Raw genomic sequence first — 16,520 nt, 5'->3', positions numbered from 1 at the left:
ATCCCATAATGCCACAGCACAGTAAATTCTTGTAAAAATATTTAAAATACAGTCAAAGCACCTCCTACATGTAAATAAATTACAGCTAACAGTGAAATATACAGTTAACACTTGTAAAACCCTGTATAACCCATAATGCATTGCAAATTACAGCAATAAATTGTAAATTGGCAAAACAGTAAGTTTCTGTATAATTTTGCTGTAAAAAATACAGCAATTTGTTACAGTGAGGTGTTTGCAAGTAGTTTTATTTAAAACGGAGAGAGCTGCCTTCAGCCAGTGTTTTCTGTTGTACTGACATGAGAGTCAAGGCTCCGAGCTCTCGGTCTGCGAACTACATCACTAAGCCTCTTTTAAAAGCATTTAAATAAAAACAGTCCAGCGACTGTACACAATGTAAACAGATTATCATTTTAAAGAGCTAAGCGCATATGAGCTGTTTTATGTGGTTTACGGATGAGCTTCGGGGCTGGCGTTTCTTCGTCCGTGTTCACAAAACTACATATTTTAGAGGCATTAAAAAAAAAAAAAAAAAAAAAAAAAACACTCCAGCGATTGAACAATAATCGTAGATTAGTGTATTTAAAATGTTAAAATGCTTGCTTATTTGTGCTGCATTTTTGTGGAAACGAATAAGCTAGTAAAGACTGTTTCATATGGTCTCATCGTTTGAACCACGTTAGTTCAACAAAGTACGGCTGTTGTTAAAGACCTCACCAACTAATAACTTATGCTATTTAACTGATTAGGGTTCTCAAAAAATGCAACTGTATTGAACATATAATCACTCATTTAATATTTTTTGTTCCCTGTCATTTCGCTGTATTTTCTGTTTGATTTAGCACAGGTTCCCTCTTACGTCATACTCCGAAAGTTCCCTTAGGCATTTGTGCGCATGCGCACTACTCATAAAGGGTGATTTAATAGAGGACGCACAAAAATACAGATTAAAATCATTTATATTTAGGTTAAATATAAGATATGACTTGTAGTGCATGTTAGCTTGCAAATTATGCCCCAAGAACATAATTTATTATGCCATATGTCTTACTAACAAGCAACAATGCCTCTAACCACAGGTCAAGTACGAAAAATAATGCCCCGTTTAAGGCATTCCACTCCACTGAAGGTGTGGAGCGGAAAATGAAAATAAATACGGCCTTTTAAAATTTAAATGTTCCAGCGATTTCATTCCGTCAACCCCTTAGAACACACCAAGAGCTAAACTCAGGTGTTTGCAAGTAGTTTTATTTAAAACGGAGAGAGCTGCCTTCAGCCAGTGTTTTCTGTTGTACTGACATGAGAGTCAAGGCTCCGAGCTCTCGGTCTGCGAACTACATCACTAAGCCTCTTTTAAAAGCATTTAAATAAAAACAGTCCAGCGACTGTACACAATGTAAACAGATTATCATTTTAAAGAGCTAAGCGCATATGAGCTGTTTTATGTGGTTTACGGATGAGCTTCGGGGCTGGCGTTTCTTCGTCCGTGTTCACAAAACTACATATTTTAAAGGCATTAAAAAAAAAAAAAAAAAAACACTCCAGCGATTGAACAATAATCGTAGATTAGTGTATTTAAAATGTTAAAATGCTTGCTTATTTGTGCTGCATTTTTGTGGAAACGAATAAGCTAGTAAAGACTGTTTCATATGGTCTCATCGTTTGAACCACGTTAGTTCAACAAAGTACGGCTGTTGTTAAAGACCTCACCAACTAATAACTTATGCTATTTAACTGATTAGGGTTCTCAAAAAATGCAACTGTATTGAACATATAATCACTCATTTAATATTTTTTGTTCCCTGTCATTTCGCTGTATTTTCTGTTTGATTTAGCACAGGTTCCCTCTTACGTCATACTCCGAAAGTTCCCTTAGGCATTTGTGCGCATGCGCACTACTCATAAAGGGTGATTTAATAGAGGACGCACAAAAATACAGATTAAAATCATTTATATTTAGGTTAAATATAAGATATGACTTGTAGTGCATGTTAGCTTGCAAATTATGCCCCAAGAACATAATTTATTATGCCATATGTCTTACTAACAAGCAACAATGCCTCTAACCACAGGTCAAGTACGAAAAATAATGCCCCGTTTAAGGCATTCCACTCCACTGAAGGTGTGGAGCGGAAAATGAAAATAAATACGGCCTTTTAAAATTTAAATGTTCCAGCGATTTCATTCCGTCAACCCCTTAGAACACACCAAGAGCTAAACTCAGGTGTTTGCAAGTAGTTTTATTTAAAACGGAGAGAGCTGCCTTCAGCCAGTGTTTTCTGTTGTACTGACATGAGAGTCAAGGCTCCGAGCTCTCGGTCTGCGAACTACATCACTAAGCCTCTTTTAAAAGCATTTAAATAAAAACAGTCCAGCGACTGTACACAATGTAAACAGATTATCATTTTAAAGAGCTAAGCGCATATGAGCTGTTTTATGTGGTTTACGGATGAGCTTCGGGGCTGGCGTTTCTTCGTCCGTGTTCACAAAACTACATATTTTAAAGGCATTAAAAAAAAAAAAAAAAAACACTCCAGCGATTGAACAATAATCGTAGATTAGTGTATTTAAAATGTTAAAATGCTTGCTTATTTGTGCTGCATTTTTGTGGAAACGAATAAGCTAGTAAAGACTGTTTCATATGGTCTCATCGTTTGAACCACGTTAGTTCAACAAAGTACGGCTGTTGTTAAAGACCTCACCAACTAATAACTTATGCTATTTAACTGATTAGGGTTCTCAAAAAATGCAACTGTATTGAACATATAATCACTCATTTAATATTTTTTGTTCCCTGTCATTTCGCTGTATTTTCTGTTTGATTTAGCACAGGTTCCCTCTTACGTCATACTCCGAAAGTTCCCTTAGGCATTTGTGCGCATGCGCACTACTCATAAAGGGTGATTTAATAGAGGACGCACAAAAATACAGATTAAAATCATTTATATTTAGGTTAAATATAAGATATGACTTGTAGTGCATGTTAGCTTGCAAATTATGCCCCAAGAACATAATTTATTATGCCATATGTCTTACTAACAAGCAACAATGCCTCTAACCACAGGTCAAGTACGAAAAATAATGCCCCGTTTAAGGCATTCCACTCCACTGAAGGTGTGGAGCGGAAAATGAAAATAAATACGGCCTTTTAAAATTTAAATGTTCCAGCGATTTCATTCCGTCAACCCCTTAGAACACACCAAGAGCTAAACTCAGGTGTTTGCAAGTAGTTTTATTTAAAACGGAGAGAGCTGCCTTCAGCCAGTGTTTTCTGTTGTACTGACATGAGAGTCAAGGCTCCGAGCTCTCGGTCTGCGAACTACATCACTAAGCCTCTTTTAAAAGCATTTAAATAAAAACAGTCCAGCGACTGTACACAATGTAAACAGATTATCATTTTAAAGAGCTAAGCGCATATGAGCTGTTTTATGTGGTTTACGGATGAGCTTCGGGGCTGGCGTTTCTTCGTCCGTGTTCACAAAACTACATATTTTAAAGGCATTAAAAAAAAAAAAAAAAAAACACTCCAGCGATTGAACAATAATCGTAGATTAGTGTATTTAAAATGTTAAAATGCTTGCTTATTTGTGCTGCATTTTTGTGGAAACGAATAAGCTAGTAAAGACTGTTTCATATGGTCTCATCGTTTGAACCACGTTAGTTCAACAAAGTACGGCTGTTGTTAAAGACCTCACCAACTAATAACTTATGCTATTTAACTGATTAGGGTTCTCAAAAAATGCAACTGTATTGAACATATAATCACTCATTTAATATTTTTTGTTCCCTGTCATTTCGCTGTATTTTCTGTTTGATTTAGCACAGGTTCCCTCTTACGTCATACTCCGAAAGTTCCCTTAGGCATTTGTGCGCATGCGCACTACTCATAAAGGGTGATTTAATAGAGGACGCACAAAAATACAGATTAAAATCATTTATATTTAGGTTAAATATAAGATATGACTTGTAGTGCATGTTAGCTTGCAAATTATGCCCCAAGAACATAATTTATTATGCCATATGTCTTACTAACAAGCAACAATGCCTCTAACCACAGGTCAAGTACGAAAAATAATGCCCCGTTTAAGGCATTCCACTCCACTGAAGGTGTGGAGCGGAAAATGAAAATAAATACGGCCTTTTAAAATTTAAATGTTCCAGCGATTTCATTCCGTCAACCCCTTAGAACACACCAAGAGCTAAACTCAGCACTGTAAAAAATATACTGTAGAATTTACAATAATTTACTGGCAAAAAAGTTGCCAATAAAATCCTGTAAAATAGCCGCTAATTGCTGTAAAATGGATTACAGTATAATACTGCTTAGCAATTTACAATAAATTGATGTTTGCAGAATACAGTAATTTTTTGTGTTTTTTACAGGATTATAAAATTAAACTTGTAAAAAGGCATTACAGGTTTTTTTTGTAATTACGGTAAATTACAGTATGTACCTGGCAACAAAAGTTGCCAATAAAATCCTGTGAATTCAGCAAAAGCCAAGATGTAGCTGTAATATTTTTTACAATGAAATTCCTGTAAATAACTATTTTAACTGTGAACTGTACTGTGCTCTTTACCATTATACTGACGTGAATGCATTAAAACAAAGATTAAAAAAAATAATCACTCAAATTCAAAGCTGTTGTAAGAAAATTGTTTATTAAAGCTGACACCTGACAACACTTCAGCACTGTCACTAGTAACAATTTTACTTTTTTAACTACAGAAAAAATTATAAAAAAATCAGCTGTTACAATACAACTACAAACAACTCAAGATTAAAGCATAAAGCAATAGTTAAATAAAAGTTAAAGGGACTGTTTGCCTAAAAATAAAAATGGTCATTATTTACTCTCCCTTAAATTGTTCCAAAACTATTAGTTTCTTTCTTGTGTTGAATACAAAAGATTATATTTTAATGAAGTTTATAACCAGACAAGTAAGCCATTGACTTCCATAATAGGGCAAAATATGACAGTCAATGGCTACTGTTACCAACATTTTAAAATATCTTAAAACAAGAAAGAAACTCAGAATTTTGGAACAACTGAAGGTGAGTAAATGATGGCAATCCCTTTAGGCTCAAAAAACAGAATGGCACTGACTGCTGATTCATTAAACCTAGAATACTCAAACAAACATTTAGCCATTTTTTAAAACATTTTAACATTCTTTAACATTTTTTGTAAGTTGACCAGTTTTTTTTATTTTATTTTTTAGCATGACCAAAGAACAAATCTGAAAGCAATTGTTATTTTATAGATGGCTTCTCCTGTAGTTGTAGTTTTGATACATTTGTAAACTTACATGCTTAACCACTCAAAGTCCATTAGCCTTCTGAGATGAGAACACACATGAGGATTGACTGTGTTGTTCCTCTTCTCGGAGACCTTCCCACCTTTTTTTTGCTCCAACCTTTGATGTGCCCGTCTTGGTGCCGGAGTGTGGGTTGATTCCAACAAAACATCTGCACAAACATCAGACAGACAAACATAAGCATGTGCAGAATTTATTAAAACTTGTTTAATAGTTCAAAAGCATTTGATGAACTATAGTAATGCATTACAGAGGAATAATTCATCCAAAAAAGAAATGATGTCAAGTTTTGTCAAACCTGAATAAATGTATTTCTTCTACTATAATAAAAGAATAGCAAAGAATGAGTAAACCAAACAGCCTTGGTTCTCAATGACTTCCACATTATGGAGGAAAAAATTGAAGCCATAAAGTATTTTGTTTCACTGGATTGGGAACTGGGAATAACTGAATTCAGAATAATTTAATTTGAATTTGAATTGTACAACATTTTAATTAATATGTATTTATAATATATTTTACACCAATTGTTAATATTAAATTAACATTAAGCACAAAGGGGTCAACAGGTTTTTGCATAGTTTAGAGTGACAAATCGTACCAGCATACTTTGAAGTCAAAATGCGTAGCCGCTATGCAAAATGTGTACAGGTTGGCAGGTCTGAATCATTAAACATGCGAATCCAGTGGTTCAACCTTAATTTTATGAAGCAATGAGAATACATTTGTGCACAATAAATAAATAAAATTTACTTTATTCAACAATTTCTTTCAGTCTCTGGAGTGTGTTTTTGGTGCACAAAAGTATTCTTGTCACTTTATTAAATTAAAGGGATACTCGATGCCGAAATGTTGAATAAAGTTGTTGTTTTTGTTTTATTTTCATACAAAAAGTATTCTTATCGCATCATGATGTTATGATTGAACCACTGATGTATTCACTACCTTTCTGGGAAAAAACATCTTGGATTTCTTTTAAAAAATGATTTGTGTTCCAAAGATGAACAAAGGTCTTATGGCTTTTGAATGACATGAGGGAGAGTGATTAATGACTGAAATTTCATTTTTGGGTGAACAAAACCTTTATATTTAAGTAATATAAATACACATGCATAGTTAAGTATTTTTTTGTTTTTACCTCTGGATAAACTTGTGTTTTGGATGCAGGATGCCTCATGCTGGTACACCAGATTGAAGATGTAGTATGATGCAAACAAAGCAGCAAATCCAGGCACAAAGTTGGGGTGTGGATTCACGACCACTTGGCCCTCAATACTCAGCATCCACTGAGTTGCAGTGAGAATTTCACCTAAATAAATAAATACAGGCAACATGTTATAAGTCTTATGGTCTCTATATAGATGAGACTTGAATGCTGAAAATTTTGTAAAAGCATGGGAACAGTCAGGTAGCCAACTCCACAGGTGAAAGAGCAGTTACTCTGGTATTGCTCTCATATTGACAGAAATTACAGTGATACATTTCTCATTTAGATTTAGGTTCAAGCTTTATGTACAAGTAGGTTATATGACAACTTTTTAGCTTGTTATTTCGACAGATTAATTGCTTATATCGTTTGAAGCAAAACTGTTTAACTTACATTACGTTTGGTTTTGACTCTAAAAATACTGGCATTACACGTTCTCAATAAACCAGCATTTCAGTCTATATTCTGTGTCTATTTATATGCAATAATTTCAAAAATACTCTATCGAGAGTAAGGCAAATAAATCGGTAACAAAAAGCATTCATCAACGTCATGACATTATGTTTTTACCTTTATTATCTCCTTGGTGTTTCGGCTTGCCTGACAAAAATATAAAAAAATAAAGGAAGTTAACGACACATATTACGACGACACATCTCATACTCATCCAACGAGGTTAATATTTACATTTTTCAAAAGCAAAGACAACTGAGCACTTCATGTAACGTTAGTTTAGTCTCGCACTTAAGTTAGATCGATGAAGAAGAATCAGTTACAAAAAGCAGTATTCATTAAGACGGCATGACATTATGTTTTTACCTTTTAGCTCCGGATCGCACGTGAAAAACGTGAAAAAAAGAGAAAGAAAAAAGTTAACAACACATTCCTTTACAAAATAAACTTCACGTTTCAAGAGAACTCTTCCAGCGATGGTAATATTAATGTTTTTCTATCAACAAAGACAAATGCACCTCATATAACGTTAGTTTCGTTTCACACGCACTTCGATAGCAATGCTATGCCTGCCAAACTACATGTTCACTAGAAAGCAAAGGCAAATAAAGCTAACAAACTGCAGTATATATCAACATTAACATGACGATAAAGATTTACCTTAGTTTAGTCTGCTTTCTGAAATGGCGCGCACCGCATTTCTCTTCCTCGCCTGAAGCAACAGATAAATAAAGTTAACTAACGTTACACATCCCTTTACAAAAGCTAAATATAACCTTTAGAGCGATATCTTGATAAAACTTTTAACGTTTAGATAGATAGATAGATAGATAGATAGATAGATAGATAGATAGATAGATAGATAGATAGATAGATAGATAGATAGATAGATAGATAGATAGATAGATAGATAGATAGATAGATAGATATGAATTACTTAACATTAAAATAAATAATTAATACTTATGGAAGTAAATTTAATTAAACTTACCAAAAATCGATTGCCGTTTATCTTCATGTTGTCGTTGTGCTTCAGTCTAACGTCACCAGATTTCAAAACAACATATCCGCCCGCGCAATCCCATAATGCCACAGCACAGTAAATTCTTGTAAAAATATTTAAAATACAGTCAAAGCACCTCCTACATGTAAATAAATTACAGCTAACAGTGAAATATACAGTTAACACTTGTAAAACCCTGTATAACCCATAATGCATTGCAAATTACAGCAATAAATTGTAAATTGGCAAAACAGTAAGTTTCTGTATAATTTTGCTGTAAAAAATACAGCAATTTGTTACAGTGAGGTGTTTGCAAGTAGTTTTATTTAAAACGGAGAGAGCTGCCTTCAGCCAGTGTTTTCTGTTGTACTGACATGAGAGTCAAGGCTCCGAGCTCTCGGTCTGCGAACTACATCACTAAGCCTCTTTTAAAAGCATTTAAATAAAAACAGTCCAGCGACTGTACACAATGTAAACAGATTATCATTTTAAAGAGCTAAGCGCATATGAGCTGTTTTATGTGGTTTACGGATGAGCTTCGGGGCTGGCGTTTCTTCGTCCGTGTTCACAAAACTACATATTTTAGAGGCATTAAAAAAAAAAAAAAAAAAAAAAAAAACACTCCAGCGATTGAACAATAATCGTAGATTAGTGTATTTAAAATGTTAAAATGCTTGCTTATTTGTGCTGCATTTTTGTGGAAACGAATAAGCTAGTAAAGACTGTTTCATATGGTCTCATCGTTTGAACCACGTTAGTTCAACAAAGTACGGCTGTTGTTAAAGACCTCACCAACTAATAACTTATGCTATTTAACTGATTAGGGTTCTCAAAAAATGCAACTGTATTGAACATATAATCACTCATTTAATATTTTTTGTTCCCTGTCATTTCGCTGTATTTTCTGTTTGATTTAGCACAGGTTCCCTCTTACGTCATACTCCGAAAGTTCCCTTAGGCATTTGTGCGCATGCGCACTACTCATAAAGGGTGATTTAATAGAGGACGCACAAAAATACAGATTAAAATCATTTATATTTAGGTTAAATATAAGATATGACTTGTAGTGCATGTTAGCTTGCAAATTATGCCCCAAGAACATAATTTATTATGCCATATGTCTTACTAACAAGCAACAATGCCTCTAACCACAGGTCAAGTACGAAAAATAATGCCCCGTTTAAGGCATTCCACTCCACTGAAGGTGTGGAGCGGAAAATGAAAATAAATACGGCCTTTTAAAATTTAAATGTTCCAGCGATTTCATTCCGTCAACCCCTTAGAACACACCAAGAGCTAAACTCAGGTGTTTGCAAGTAGTTTTATTTAAAACGGAGAGAGCTGCCTTCAGCCAGTGTTTTCTGTTGTACTGACATGAGAGTCAAGGCTCCGAGCTCTCGGTCTGCGAACTACATCACTAAGCCTCTTTTAAAAGCATTTAAATAAAAACAGTCCAGCGACTGTACACAATGTAAACAGATTATCATTTTAAAGAGCTAAGCGCATATGAGCTGTTTTATGTGGTTTACGGATGAGCTTCGGGGCTGGCGTTTCTTCGTCCGTGTTCACAAAACTACATATTTTAAAGGCATTAAAAAAAAAAAAAAAAAAACACTCCAGCGATTGAACAATAATCGTAGATTAGTGTATTTAAAATGTTAAAATGCTTGCTTATTTGTGCTGCATTTTTGTGGAAACGAATAAGCTAGTAAAGACTGTTTCATATGGTCTCATCGTTTGAACCACGTTAGTTCAACAAAGTACGGCTGTTGTTAAAGACCTCACCAACTAATAACTTATGCTATTTAACTGATTAGGGTTCTCAAAAAATGCAACTGTATTGAACATATAATCACTCATTTAATATTTTTTGTTCCCTGTCATTTCGCTGTATTTTCTGTTTGATTTAGCACAGGTTCCCTCTTACGTCATACTCCGAAAGTTCCCTTAGGCATTTGTGCGCATGCGCACTACTCATAAAGGGTGATTTAATAGAGGACGCACAAAAATACAGATTAAAATCATTTATATTTAGGTTAAATATAAGATATGACTTGTAGTGCATGTTAGCTTGCAAATTATGCCCCAAGAACATAATTTATTATGCCATATGTCTTACTAACAAGCAACAATGCCTCTAACCACAGGTCAAGTACGAAAAATAATGCCCCGTTTAAGGCATTCCACTCCACTGAAGGTGTGGAGCGGAAAATGAAAATAAATACGGCCTTTTAAAATTTAAATGTTCCAGCGATTTCATTCCGTCAACCCCTTAGAACACACCAAGAGCTAAACTCAGGTGTTTGCAAGTAGTTTTATTTAAAACGGAGAGAGCTGCCTTCAGCCAGTGTTTTCTGTTGTACTGACATGAGAGTCAAGGCTCCGAGCTCTCGGTCTGCGAACTACATCACTAAGCCTCTTTTAAAAGCATTTAAATAAAAACAGTCCAGCGACTGTACACAATGTAAACAGATTATCATTTTAAAGAGCTAAGCGCATATGAGCTGTTTTATGTGGTTTACGGATGAGCTTCGGGGCTGGCGTTTCTTCGTCCGTGTTCACAAAACTACATATTTTAAAGGCATTAAAAAAAAAAAAAAAAACACTCCAGCGATTGAACAATAATCGTAGATTAGTGTATTTAAAATGTTAAAATGCTTGCTTATTTGTGCTGCATTTTTGTGGAAACGAATAAGCTAGTAAAGACTGTTTCATATGGTCTCATCGTTTGAACCACGTTAGTTCAACAAAGTACGGCTGTTGTTAAAGACCTCACCAACTAATAACTTATGCTATTTAACTGATTAGGGTTCTCAAAAAATGCAACTGTATTGAACATATAATCACTCATTTAATATTTTTTGTTCCCTGTCATTTCGCTGTATTTTCTGTTTGATTTAGCACAGGTTCCCTCTTACGTCATACTCCGAAAGTTCCCTTAGGCATTTGTGCGCATGCGCACTACTCATAAAGGGTGATTTAATAGAGGACGCACAAAAATACAGATTAAAATCATTTATATTTAGGTTAAATATAAGATATGACTTGTAGTGCATGTTAGCTTGCAAATTATGCCCCAAGAACATAATTTATTATGCCATATGTCTTACTAACAAGCAACAATGCCTCTAACCACAGGTCAAGTACGAAAAATAATGCCCCGTTTAAGGCATTCCACTCCACTGAAGGTGTGGAGCGGAAAATGAAAATAAATACGGCCTTTTAAAATTTAAATGTTCCAGCGATTTCATTCCGTCAACCCCTTAGAACACACCAAGAGCTAAACTCAGGTGTTTGCAAGTAGTTTTATTTAAAACGGAGAGAGCTGCCTTCAGCCAGTGTTTTCTGTTGTACTGACATGAGAGTCAAGGCTCCGAGCTCTCGGTCTGCGAACTACATCACTAAGCCTCTTTTAAAAGCATTTAAATAAAAACAGTCCAGCGACTGTACACAATGTAAACAGATTATCATTTTAAAGAGCTAAGCGCATATGAGCTGTTTTATGTGGTTTACGGATGAGCTTCGGGGCTGGCGTTTCTTCGTCCGTGTTCACAAAACTACATATTTTAAAGGCATTAAAAAAAAAAAAAAAAAAACACTCCAGCGATTGAACAATAATCGTAGATTAGTGTATTTAAAATGTTAAAATGCTTGCTTATTTGTGCTGCATTTTTGTGGAAACGAATAAGCTAGTAAAGACTGTTTCATATGGTCTCATCGTTTGAACCACGTTAGTTCAACAAAGTACGGCTGTTGTTAAAGACCTCACCAACTAATAACTTATGCTATTTAACTGATTAGGGTTCTCAAAAAATGCAACTGTATTGAACATATAATCACTCATTTAATATTTTTTGTTCCCTGTCATTTCGCTGTATTTTCTGTTTGATTTAGCACAGGTTCCCTCTTACGTCATACTCCGAAAGTTCCCTTAGGCATTTGTGCGCATGCGCACTACTCATAAAGGGTGATTTAATAGAGGACGCACAAAAATACAGATTAAAATCATTTATATTTAGGTTAAATATAAGATATGACTTGTAGTGCATGTTAGCTTGCAAATTATGCCCCAAGAACATAATTTATTATGCCATATGTCTTACTAACAAGCAACAATGCCTCTAACCACAGGTCAAGTACGAAAAATAATGCCCCGTTTAAGGCATTCCACTCCACTGAAGGTGTGGAGCGGAAAATGAAAATAAATACGGCCTTTTAAAATTTAAATGTTCCAGCGATTTCATTCCGTCAACCCCTTAGAACACACCAAGAGCTAAACTCAGCACTGTAAAAAATATACTGTAGAATTTACAATAATTTACTGGCAAAAAAGTTGCCAATAAAATCCTGTAAAATAGCCGCTAATTGCTGTAAAATGGATTACAGTATAATACTGCTTAGCAATTTACAATAAATTGATGTTTGCAGAATACAGTAATTTTTTGTGTTTTTTACAGGATTATAAAATTAAACTTGTAAAAAGGCATTACAGGTTTTTTTTGTAATTACGGTAAATTACAGTATGTACCTGGCAACAAAAGTTGCCAATAAAATCCTGTGAATTCAGCAAAAGCCAAGATGTAGCTGTAATATTTTTTACAATGAAATTCCTGTAAATAACTATTTTAACTGTGAACTGTACTGTGCTCTTTACCATTATACTGACGTGAATGCATTAAAACAAAGATTAAAAAAAATAATCACTCAAATTCAAAGCTGTTGTAAGAAAATTGTTTATTAAAGCTGACACCTGACAACACTTCAGCACTGTCACTAGTAACAATTTTACTTTTTTAACTACAGAAAAAATTATAAAAAAATCAGCTGTTACAATACAACTACAAACAACTCAAGATTAAAGCATAAAGCAATAGTTAAATAAAAGTTAAAGGGACTGTTTGCCTAAAAATAAAAATGGTCATTATTTACTCTCCCTTAAATTGTTCCAAAACTATTAGTTTCTTTCTTGTGTTGAATACAAAAGATTATATTTTAATGAAGTTTATAACCAGACAAGTAAGCCATTGACTTCCATAATAGGGCAAAATATGACAGTCAATGGCTACTGTTACCAACATTTTAAAATATCTTAAAACAAGAAAGAAACTCAGAATTTTGGAACAACTGAAGGTGAGTAAATGATGGCAATCCCTTTAGGCTCAAAAAACAGAATGGCACTGACTGCTGATTCATTAAACCTAGAATACTCAAACAAACATTTAGCCATTTTTTAAAACATTTTAACATTCTTTAACATTTTTTGTAAGTTGACCAGTTTTTTTTATTTTATTTTTTAGCATGACCAAAGAACAAATCTGAAAGCAATTGTTATTTTATAGATGGCTTCTCCTGTAGTTGTAGTTTTGATACATTTGTAAACTTACATGCTTAACCACTCAAAGTCCATTAGCCTTCTGAGATGAGAACACACATGAGGATTGACTGTGTTGTTCCTCTTCTCGGAGACCTTCCCACCTTTTTTTTGCTCCAACCTTTGATGTGCCCGTCTTGGTGCCGGAGTGTGGGTTGATTCCAACAAAACATCTGCACAAACATCAGACAGACAAACATAAGCATGTGCAGAATTTATTAAAACTTGTTTAATAGTTCAAAAGCATTTGATGAACTATAGTAATGCATTACAGAGGAATAATTCATCCAAAAAAGAAATGATGTCAAGTTTTGTCAAACCTGAATAAATGTATTTCTTCTACTATAATAAAAGAATAGCAAAGAATGAGTAAACCAAACAGCCTTGGTTCTCAATGACTTCCACATTATGGAGGAAAAAATTGAAGCCATAAAGTATTTTGTTTCACTGGATTGGGAACTGGGAATAACTGAATTCAGAATAATTTAATTTGAATTTGAATTGTACAACATTTTAATTAATATGTATTTATAATATATTTTACACCAATTGTTAATATTAAATTAACATTAAGCACAAAGGGGTCAACAGGTTTTTGCATAGTTTAGAGTGACAAATCGTACCAGCATACTTTGAAGTCAAAATGCGTAGCCGCTATGCAAAATGTGTACAGGTTGGCAGGTCTGAATCATTAAACATGCGAATCCAGTGGTTCAACCTTAATTTTATGAAGCAATGAGAATACATTTGTGCACAATAAATAAATAAAATTTACTTTATTCAACAATTTCTTTCAGTCTCTGGAGTGTGTTTTTGGTGCACAAAAGTATTCTTGTCACTTTATTAAATTAAAGGGATACTCGATGCCGAAATGTTGAATAAAGTTGTTGTTTTTGTTTTATTTTCATACAAAAAGTATTCTTATCGCGTCATGATGTTATGATTGAACCACTGATGTATTCACTACCTTTCTGGGAAAAAACATCTTGGATTTCTTTTAAAAAATGATTTGTGTTCCAAAGATGAACAAAGGTCTTATGGCTTTTGAATGACATGAGGGAGAGTGATTAATGACTGAAATTTCATTTTTGGGTGAACAAAACCTTTATATTTAAGTAATATAAATACACATGCATAGTTAAGTATTTTTTTGTTTTTACCTCTGGATAAACTTGTGTTTTGGATGCAGGATGCCTCATGCTGGTACACCAGATTGAAGATGTAGTATGATGCAAACAAAGCAGCAAATCCAGGCACAAAGTTGGGGTGTGGATTCACGACCACTTGGCCCTCAATACTCAGCATCCACTGAGTTGCAGTGAGAATTTCACCTAAATAAATAAATACAGGCAACATGTTATAAGTCTTATGGTCTCTATATAGATGAGACTTGAATGCTGAAAATTTTGTAAAAGCATGGGAACAGTCAGGTAGCCAACTCCACAGGTGAAAGAGCAGTTACTCTGGTATTGCTCTCATATTGACAGAAATTACAGTGATACATTTCTCATTTAGATTTAGGTTCAAGCTTTATGTACAAGTAGGTTATATGACAACTTTTTAGCTTGTTATTTCGACAGATTAATTGCTTATATCGTTTGAAGCAAAACTGTTTAACTTACATTACGTTTGGTTTTGACTCTAAAAATACTGGCATTACACGTTCTCAATAAACCAGCATTTCAGTCTATATTCTGTGTCTATTTATATGCAATAATTTCAAAAATACTCTATCGAGAGTAAGGCAAATAAATCGGTAACAAAAAGCATTCATCAACGTCATGACATTATGTTTTTACCTTTATTATCTCCTTGGTGTTTCGGCTTGCCTGACAAAAATATAAAAAAATAAAGGAAGTTAACGACACATATTACGACGACACATCTCATACTCATCCAACGAGGTTAATATTTACATTTTTCAAAAGCAAAGACAACTGAGCACTTCATGTAACGTTAGTTTAGTCTCGCACTTAAGTTAGATCGATGAAGAAGAATCAGTTACAAAAAGCAGTATTCATTAAGACGGCATGACATTATGTTTTTACCTTTTAGCTCCGGATCGCACGTGAAAAACGTGAAAAAAAGAGAAAGAAAAAAGTTAACAACACATTCCTTTACAAAATAAACTTCACGTTTCAAGAGAACTCTTCCAGCGATGGTAATATTAATGTTTTTCTATCAACAAAGACAAATGCACCTCATATAACGTTAGTTTCGTTTCACACGCACTTCGATAGCAATGCTATGCCTGCCAAACTACATGTTCACTAGAAAGCAAAGGCAAATAAAGCTAACAAACTGCAGTATATATCAACATTAACATGACGATAAAGATTTACCTTAGTTTAGTCTGCTTTCTGAAATGGCGCGCACCGCATTTCTCTTCCTCGCCTGAAGCAACAGATAAATAAAGTTAACTAACGTTACACATCCCTTTACAAAAGCTAAATATAACCTTTAGAGCGATATCTTGATAAAACTTTTAACGTTTAGATAGATAGATAGATAGATAGATAGATAGATAGATAGATAGATAGATAGATAGATAGATAGATAGATAGATATGAATTACTTAACATTAAAATAAATAATTAATACTTATGGAAGTAAATTTAATTAAACTTACCAAAAATCGATTGCCGTTTATCTTCATGTTGTCGTTGTGCTTCAGTCTAACGTCACCAGATTTCAAAACAACATATCCGCCCGCGCAATCCCATAATGCCACAGCACAGTAAATTCTTGTAAAAATATTTAAAATACAGTCAAAGCACCTCCTACATGTAAATAAATTACAGCTAACAGTGAAATATACAGTTAACACTTGTAAAACCCTGTATAACCCATAATGCATTGCAAATTACAGCAATAAATTGTAAATTGGCAAAACAGTAAGTTTCTGTATAATTTTGCTGTAAAAAATACAGCAATTTGTTACAGTGAGGTGTTTGCAAGTAGTTTTATTTAAAACGGAGAGAGCTGCCTTCAGCCAGTGTTTTCTGTTGTACTGACATGAGAGTCAAGGCTCCGAGCTCTCGGTCTGCGAACTACATCACTAAGCCTCTTTTAAAAGCATTTAAATAAAAACAGTCCAGCGACTGTACACAATGTAAACAGATTATCATTTTAAAGAGCTAAGCGCATATGAGCTGTTTTATGTGGTT

General features: G+C 34.1%; 2 long non-coding RNA genes across 4 annotated transcripts; both read right to left on the bottom strand.

Moving 5' to 3' along the window:
- Positions 1-4,643: 4,643 nt before the first annotated feature.
- LOC141334423 (uncharacterized) lies at positions 4,644-8,057 on the bottom strand. 2 transcript variants are annotated; one of them, XR_012355555.1, is made up of 6 exons: positions 7,971-8,057; positions 7,346-7,691; positions 7,097-7,126; positions 6,458-6,628; positions 4,769-5,470; positions 4,644-4,723 (listed from the first exon to the last, which is right to left on the bottom strand). It is a non-coding gene; the product is annotated as an uncharacterized lncRNA (long non-coding RNA). The 2 variants fall into 2 exon arrangements; XR_012355554.1 differs by having other exon boundaries at positions 4,644-5,470.
- Positions 8,058-12,699: 4,642 nt separating this feature from the next.
- Positions 12,700-16,069, bottom strand: LOC141334428 (uncharacterized). Of its 2 annotated transcripts, XR_012355563.1 has the most exons (6): positions 15,983-16,069; positions 15,402-15,747; positions 15,153-15,182; positions 14,514-14,684; positions 12,825-13,526; positions 12,700-12,779 (listed from the first exon to the last, which is right to left on the bottom strand). It is a non-coding gene; the product is annotated as an uncharacterized lncRNA (long non-coding RNA). The 2 variants fall into 2 exon arrangements; XR_012355562.1 differs by having other exon boundaries at positions 12,700-13,526.
- Between the last annotated feature and the right edge of the window lie 451 nt (positions 16,070-16,520).

Source organism: Garra rufa, chromosome 5 (assembly GCF_049309525.1).
Source record: "Garra rufa chromosome 5, GarRuf1.0, whole genome shotgun sequence".
NCBI lineage: Eukaryota > Metazoa > Chordata > Actinopteri > Cypriniformes > Cyprinidae > Garra > Garra rufa.
This window is presented reverse-complemented; position numbering and strand designations above follow the sequence as displayed.